The 9,156-nt window shown below is 35.9% G+C and overlaps 1 long non-coding RNA gene across 1 annotated transcript in view; it reads left to right on the forward strand.

Annotated features, from left to right (window-relative positions):
• LOC105509798 overlaps positions 1–3,795 on the forward strand; it is a 342,021-nt gene extending 338,226 nt beyond the window's left edge. The window contains exon 4 of the long non-coding RNA XR_001001483.1: positions 1,827–3,795. This is a non-coding gene — a long non-coding RNA (uncharacterized LOC105509798). The remainder of the gene's footprint in view (positions 1–1,826) is intronic.
• Positions 3,796–9,156: the final 5,361 nt, after the last annotated feature.

A 9,156-nucleotide genomic window follows, 5' to 3' on the forward strand; every position in this document is an offset into this window, starting at 1 on the left:
AATTTGTATATTTGCTGGGGTTTTTTGTTCTGTTTTGTAGATTTCTTTTTATTTCAGCTTAGTTGTAAAGGAGTTTTAAAGTTATGAATGCCATATAAACACATTATTGAAAATTTGGAAAATAAAGAAAAGTAAACAAATCATTCCACAAAAGCAAACCATTGTAATACAACTTGCTGATTTATTAACTTTTAACCCAGAGTCAGTCCTTCATATAGGACAGATCCTCATTCTCCAATAGAATAAATGTTTCTTGAGTTGAACTTTTAAAGGAACAAGCTAGTGTTCCTTGAGCTGTATTTAACTGACACATGCCTGGTAGGCAATTGATGAGTGCTCCTTGAATGAACTAACCATTTAACTTATTTGCTCTTGGTTTGGTTCCCTGTGTATCCATCCATGTTCTATGAATTCTTGGAGTTGGTACTATCCATGATATCACAGCAGTGAGGAAATTCAGGCCAACCTCATAATACGTGAACTCTACTTCTTGCCTGTTGCAAGACATGCAAATTTTGTGGCCTGTGCCTTGTCTGAAGTTGAGCAAGAATATCATTAGAACTGTATTTGAATATAGTTCTATGCTCAAAATGAGCATAAATTGAAAAGTTTTAGTAGCTAACAGGGGAAATGGGCATGATCAGGTCAACTTACTGAATTTGCTTGATTGATGAGCTACTAGACATTGCTAGTCCATTATGGGGTTTTCTAGTCTTTAGAATCTATTTTATTCACTTATCTATCACAGCAAATCAAATACTTATAACTGTGGCTGTCTTTCATTCCTAGACCTCTGTTTAAAACTGATTTTAAAAAGTTGAAGAATTACTATTATAGAAAATTGAATTTTATTAATATCCAATGTTGATGAATAAAGGAACAAAAAATGACCTAAAATGTATACCAAGCACCAGTATAAGATGCATCTTCTCATGCCATTTGATTGGAAGTTATATTGCTATGTGAAAATATTACCTTTTAATTTTGGAGTTAAACTAATTTAATTTTACACAGTGAATTGTTTCTAAGACATTGATTCACAGCATGTTTCTAAACTCTCCAGTCTATTTATTTTGTTTAGTTCTTTCAATTTCTTAAAATGTTTAATTATTGACTGCTTCTGGGCAAGTGTGAAGCTTATGGATTATTGTTCCTTTAATGAATAGGTTAGTAACAATGATGGTCCATAAACGTGGTTTCTGCATCAAAACTTAAGGTATATTCAATAGCAAGAGTGCCTTTATAGAAGGAAGACGTCATCATTCTCAGGTTTATTTGGACAAGACGTACAACGCTGATACCGTTGTGCTAAGCACAACAACAAAGTTAAACTTAACTTTGAAAGTGTAACTAGTAGTATAAAGAATGACTTCAGTGAGCTGCTCACACAGATGAAAAATGTGTGTAAGGTGACCTGGGGTAGAAAGGTAGGAAAAGAGTAGGAAAGGATCTTTTCCTGGTTTCCTTATGTACCAAAAAACAAAACAAAACAAAACAACTAATTTAAGGTATCAGCATGACACTGCTAAGGGATACTTCTTGCTATTTTTGAGTTTACACTTTTCTTTAATCATGCAGGTGTTAATGATGACTCGGCTTAATGAATGGCCAAAGTCAAAATTCAGCAGAAATGCATTTAGCACAATATGCCAGGTCATGTGGGTGTTGCAAATACCTGTAAACCTTCTTATTTATGACTCCAACTATTTTTTCAGGGAAAGCAGGGATATATTTATCTGGGAAGAGATATTTTTACACAAGACAATAGAGGATAGTCCAGTAGCTACAGTAGTTTCCCTTTATCTTATCTTGCTTTTATTCTGCAGCATAGGAATAAAACTAGAAAAAAATGATAGAATGTGATTTATGCTGATTCATGGTCAAGTGAACATAAGCTAGCCCACTGAATCAGAAGAAAAGAGTGACAGAACTCTTGAAAGAGAAGAGAAAATCCACCATATCCAGATATTTCTGGGGGAAAAAAAATAAAAACAAACAACTATTAAAAATTTAAAATCACTTTTAGAAAGCTTCCATTAGTGCTATGAAATAGAGTCTTGGAGAACAGGATTTGTTCATGTTAAGTCTTCTCTTCCTGGGCTCAGTTTCCTCATCTGCAGTGCATGAGGTCATTGAACTCCATAAGCCCTAAGGATCCTTCTGGTTTCAAAACTCCCATGATGTCTGATAAAGAACACTTACCTTGACAAAGCTCTTCAAGTCATTTTCACCTTCACATATTGATTTATCTGTGTAGTGACATTTAAAGTGAATTCTAATCAGGAAATAAAAGGCTGATGCAGACTTTTCTGCAGTAGAAGAAATTGACAACAAAAAAAATATGTGAATACAAGAGAGAAACAAAGGCCTGATTACCAGAAGTCGATCTATAGGATACAGAATGTGGAATTGTACAAAGTAGAAATTCCTTTCTGAAATTTAAGAAGAAATCATTGTAACATCAAGAATAAATAGGAGAAAGGAGAAAGCATTAAGATTTTCCAGTCAAGGAGAGATCTGGAAACATAATGATTTACCTCCTGCCATAGCATGAGGTATAGCAAATTTTATAATTTGTGGTAGATTAAAATTACTGTGTGAGGAAGACATAATTAAAAAAAGATTTGATTCTGTCTTTAACATTTTTTAAGGAAGGTATTATTTTCTTAAAAATCAAGAACAAATCGAGGACCAAATATCTATAACTAAAGCACAATTTAAGTGTTCAGAAGAATATTGGGAAGAAAAAGCAGAATGCAAAGGGGAAAATGCCTTATGGAAAGAGCATAGAATTAGTAGTAAATGAGGAAGAACTATGACTCCTAAAGAATTATAAATTTTAAGTTGTACGAAAAATAATACTGATCAAACAGAAAAACTAAGAGATAATTATAAGTAAATAAAAATGAAACAAGATGTGTTGCCATTATTATTATATATCAGCTGCCCCAGCAAAGCAATAATTCAAGGTCAAACAACTTAGAACAGTCAGCACCTCATAGTCTTGGTAAAAAGAGCAGGTCAATATATATATATTGATTGGTTGATTGAATAAGAAATGCTTGCAGTTATTTTAGGAAAATCAAAGTTGCTTGGGTAGTTATGCACGTAATTTCTTAAACTAAGCAAGTATAAATTTCCTTTTGAAACAATATAAAATAAAACCTTTCCTAATAGTTACTTTTAAGTCCTAAATAATGAAGTCTTATAACAATTTTTATGAGATAATGTGTGTATATAGCAAAACCTAAATTGGAAATAGATAAAATGTGGAAATATAAATGTTCTTCTGTAGAAAGAAATTATATTTTACATCTTTGATGGTTTTTGATAGGTGGTTGGAATAGGGAAAATTCTATGTGAACAATTTACCAAAAAAATGCTATACTTTTCTCTAAACCAATATTTGGACATATAATATTTTCCAACTGGGTTCAGTTTTTGATATGGCCAAAGATAATGATACATTATTTCAAGACCCTAAGTCAAAATAAAATTGATTTGAAATGGTCTGAATTAATGAGATACCTTCCATCCTGTATGTTTTGACATTGTCATGTCAAGGGATAAGATACTGATGGACCTTGTCTTACCAAATATTTTATTAATTAACTCACAAAGCTTGGCCTGTTTAGTCAGTATAGACACTATGTGTCGGTGTCTTGTATACAAAACTTAGCAAGATGTGATTCCTTTAAATAATAAACTCAAAACCCATATCATTAAATGTAGAAGTGGTAAGCTTACAGGAAAAAGAAAGATCTGCTGGGAGTGAATGAAAGGAAAAAGAAAAAATGGCTTTGTGATTTCTATCAATGATGTGCGTGTGCACGTTCGTGCACGCATGTATGTGTGTGTGTGTACGTGTACTTGAAAGAGAGAATGCAGGTAACAGGCAACCTGGTAAGAAATCTGATGAAATAGAGAGTATATCAATGATGTATCCTAACATAAAATATAGCATTTGAGGGCACAGAGTAATTCGAAATCCATCCCCCATCCCATGCAATGAAATATTTCCTCTTCCAGCACTGGGAGTACTTGTGATATACAGCTCACCTCACCAAATCTAATATCATTTCAGCCCAGAGGGACACAGAGCGTGGTGACTGACTTAGCCTTTTTGAGGGAAGGGATTTTGTTTACTGTTCAAAGTGTGTTGTCCTTAATGAGAGGATTTTTTTTTTTCAAATAAAGGTAAATAATGATTTTTGAAGACATACATGATTAAAAATTACTGTAAAAGAAAATTTGTGCTCAGTAGCATCATAAAATAAGTATAATATTAGCAGTGTGCTACAAATATTATTTCTAATGATAATACTTAAAGTGAGTTGAAAATGAAACCAATTCAGCTTAGTATCATTAAGCTTATGTTTTTATTTAGCTAGTTATTTACATCTGAATCTATGTCTACATATAGCTATTCTAAATAACATTTGGATAGTTGGTCTATTTAAAAGTTTTTTTGGCCGGGCGCAGTGGCTCAAGCCTGTAATCCCAGCACTTTGGGAGGCCGAGACGGGCGGATCACGAGGTCAGGAGATCGAGACCATCCTGGCCAACACGGTGAAACCCCGTCTCTACTAAAAAAAAATACAAAAAAACTAGCCGGGCGAGGTGGCGGGCGCCTGTAGTCCCAGCTACTCGGGAGGCTGAGGCGGGAGAATGGCGTAAACCCGGGAGGCGGAGCTTGCAGTGAGCTGAGATCCGGCCACAGCACTCCAGCCTGGGCGACAGAGCAAGACTCCGTGTCAAAAAAAAAAAAAAAAAAAAAGTTTTTTTTCCCCTTGTAATAAAATTTTTTAAAATCCTCTTCTAACAGTTAGAAAAGAAAGCAAGTGTCTATTAGATATTTACATCTTGTACTTGTAAGGGGTAATGACAGTGGAATTTAGAACTTGAAAGGCCACCTTATTTTAGAGGGAAAACAAAGATGCTATTTCTGGCTTATAATTGTGAATATAACCTGAACCTTAGTTAATAAGGTAAAAAAAATAAGTTCAAGATACAATCTCTTGCTAAAGTCTATTCTTCAATACATTTCTTAATACACATGGTAACACCTAAGAATAAAATTTCCAAGGAGGAATGTGTCCTAGTGCAATTACCTTAGAACGTTTTCATATTTCAGTTTATGGGAAATCCTAGATTTAGGCATTTATGAATTAATTTTTGAATTAATTAAAATAGCTCAATGAAGTGACATCACTATTACATTGATAAGTCTCCCTTTCTTCTTCTATCTTGTTGCCTCATGTTCCATTTAGTAGCTAGCCATTGTTCTGGGCACTTTAATTCTTGATTTTCAAATATCAATCTTATTTTGTAAAAAATCTCCATGCACGGAAACTCTTCTGTTGTAGTTACATTGTGATACAGTCTAATTTTTGATGTTGGGTCACAAATTTTATAAGCTTTCACGATGTCACAGTTGATACATCCTTCAAGCTTTCTTTTTCATCTTGATTGGAGGGACCATTTAACAAATCTGCACCTAGATATCCGATCTCCATTGTTTAGACACATGCGACTGCATTTCATGAAGTACTAAATCACGTCTACATTATTTGCCAAGAAACTGTAGAATTCTTGTGCTATCTTTTTTCAACCACAACTAAAAGCAAATGAATTAAATACCTATTACCTCTGAACACTGTTTACACTTCTGGGTTAGGTGTGCAGATATTTTTCCCAGCACAGGAGCTGGCCCTTGTCTGTGGTTATGCTGACTAAAGATTTTAATAGCAGAGAAAAGTAAAATGTGTTTCAATGTGAAGTAGCAGCAAGAAGGAAAGCAAAGGTATTGCATAAGAAATCTAGAAACAGGCCGGGCGCTGTGGCTCATGCCTGTAATCCCAGCACTTTGGGAGGCCGAGGTGGGTGGATCAGGAGATCAAGAGATTGAGACCATCTGGCCAAAATGGTGAAACCCTGTCTCTGCTAAAAATACAAATATTAGCTGGATGTGGTGGCTTGCCCCTGTAGTCCCAGCTACTTGGGAGGCTGAGGTAGGAAAATCACTTGAACCCAGGAGGTGGAGGTTGCAGTGAGCCGAGATCATACCACTGCTCTCCAGCCTGGTGACAGAGCAAGACTCTTTTCTCAAAAAGAAAAAAAAAAAAAGGAAAAGAAAAAAATCTAGAAATAAATATGGCCCAATTTACAACTTTATTGTAAATGTGGTAAATATCAGGAATTAAAGCATGAAAATGGAATGTTCAACGACCACTCCTTAGCCATAAATAAACTTTTAAATCACCTTTCAGATTAAATGCAGCAAAATGGCATTACTTTTAACCATAATGAGCTATCACAGGTGCTGTATACACAAATGACTATATCACGTAGGATGAAATAGAAAGCAGCAAAGAAGTGACCTTAATGAGTAATGAAAAAGCATCAAGTTAGGAAGGTTAAAGAAAAGCTCAGTGTTTGTTATTACTTCCTACTTTACTTGAATATTTTGAAGCATGTCTGTTGATGAAAAGAACTGGTAAATATTTATAGATACCATGGATACCTTAAGTAGTCTGTCACTTTAGCAAAATAAACACGGCCTCTGCTAAGCATTTGTTTTAAAATTTAAATTGTAAGCCTGATGTGGTGGCTCACATCTGTAATGAGAGCACTTTGGGAGGCCAAGGTGGGTGGATTACTTAAGCTCAGGAGTTCAAGACCAGCCTGGGCAACGTGGAAAAACTTCATCTTGACAAAAAAATACAAAAATTAGCCAGGCATTGTGGTGCACACATGTAATGTCAGCTACTTGGGAGGCTGAGGTTGGGAGGATTACTGAGCCTGAGAGGCCAAGGCTGCAGTGAGCCGTGATTGTGCTGCTGCACTCCAGCTTAGGTGACAGTGAGACCTTGTCTCAAAGAGAAAAAAAGAAGAGAAAAAAATTGAATTTAGCTGGGCGCGGTGGCTCACGCCTGTAATCGCAGCACTTTGGGAGGCCGAGGCGGGCGGATCATGAGGTCAGGAGATCCAGACCATCCTGGCTAACACGGTGAAACCCCGTCTCTACTGAAAATACAAAAAAATTAGCCCGGCGTGGTGGTGGGTGCCTGTAGTCCCGTAGTCCCAGCTTCTAGGGAGGCTGAGGCAGGAGAATGGCGTTAACCTGGGAGGTGGCGGAGCTTGCAGTGAGTGGAGATCGTGCCACTGCACTCCAGCCTGGGCGACAGAGCGAGACTTCGTCTCAAAAAAAAAAAAAAAAAAAAGAACTGAATTTAAAATAAGATCCGTGGAAAAGACCAAATAATCTAGCATTTTTAAGCTGTTTTCAAGATTTATAAAAGAAAAATATCTTTAAAATATAAAAGAAAATGAGCTACATCAACCAACAAGTGGATAAAGAAAATGTGGTACATATACACCATGGAATGCTACTCGGTTATAAAAAGGAATAATATCTTTTTCAGCAACTTAGATGGAGCTGGAGGCCATTATTCTTACTGAAGTAATTTAGGAATGGAAAACCAAATATCATATACTCTCACTTATAAGTGGGAGCTAAGCTACGAGGATGCAAAGGTGCAAGAATGATATAATGGACTTTGGGGACTCAGGAAAGGGGAAGGTTGAGCGGGGGGTGAGGGATAAAAGACTACATATTGGGTACAGTATATACTGCTTAGGTGATAGGTGCACTACAATCTCAGAAATCACCAGTAAATAATTTATCCGTGTAACCAAGAACCACCTATACCCTATTGAAATAAAAATTTAAAAAAAAAAGCCATAGTTAGTAACTACTGAAAAAAAAGAAATGGGCTAAAATGTAAAGCACCAAGTACTATATATTACATATATGTTATATATGTGTGTATATATGTACATATATATATGAGAAGCCTTTTCTTTTGTTCATTTGTTTAACAAATATTTATTGAGCTTCTCCATGTCTACAGTGCCCTTTGAAGATTGCCACATAAACAAGAAAATCACCTTCATGTTGATTAATTCTAGCAGGAAAAGAATACCAAATAAACATACAAATAAATAAACAAGAGAAATAAAGACTAAAATTTTAATGAAGGAAATAACCAGGGTTCTACAATAGTTAATAGGAGGAGAGGATACTGAGGTATCAAGAAAGAAGGTGATGTTTGAGCAGAGTCCTTAAAGATGAGAAGGAGTAAATTAAGCCAACAGCCTGGGGAATGGTGTTTCAGACAGAAGGATCAGCGTGTGTGAAGATCCAAGAGTTTGGCATATTTAAAGAAAAGAAAGGAAGCCAAATACTGTGGCAAGGCGAGACACCTTGAGCTGAGGTTAAAGATGTGGAAGGGGCCCAGCTATGAGGGTGGTTGGAAAAGGACATGGCATCCACACTTCATTTTATGTGTAGGGGAAGCCTCCAGACGATTTTAAATAGAGATAGTCAGATTTATGTATGTTGATAGTGAATGTCAATAGACAACAGTTGACTTAATAAAGATTTTTTATTTTTTTATTTTTTCAGACAGGAACTTGCTCTGTCACCCAAGCTGGAATGCAGCGATACAATCATAGCTCACTGCAGCCTCGAGCTCCTGGGCTCAAGTGATCCTCCCACTTCAGCCTCCTGGGTAGCTGGAACTACGAATGCATGTCATCCTGCCCAGCTAAGTTTTTATTTTAATATTTTTGTAGAGACAGGGTCTCCTTATGTTGCCCAGGCTGGTCTTGAACTCTGGACTCAAGTGATCCTCCCACCTTATCCTCCCAGAGTTCTGGGGTTACAGGCATGACCTACCATCTTTTAAAGATCTTTTAAAATAGAAAAATGTCTCCTTGAAGAATGTTCCATATTTGGGCCTATCTCCAGGTGTGTGTAAATAATTATGTTATTAATCATAACGTGGGTCCCCTTATGCCTGCATTATGCATACACACATACATACAATATAGCAAGTCAATTACTTCTATTTCTAGTGTACATTTTTAATGAAAATCATAAATCACACCATTGGTTCATCATGAAATCCAGGATCAGTCCTATAATTAATTCTGGTGAGCTTTTCTTGTGTGATGAATAGATCTTTCATGTGGCTAAAAAGTTGTCTGCAGATTGAAGATCTCTTACCATCTCTTTCCATTTTTATCATTGGTATTTCCACTAAAATTGTTGACCTCTTTGGACTTTTACACCTTGAAACAACAGTAATCTCA

Source organism: Colobus angolensis, unplaced genomic scaffold, assembly GCF_000951035.1.
Source record: "Colobus angolensis palliatus isolate OR3802 unplaced genomic scaffold, Cang.pa_1.0 Scaffold18, whole genome shotgun sequence".
NCBI lineage: Eukaryota > Metazoa > Chordata > Mammalia > Primates > Cercopithecidae > Colobus > Colobus angolensis.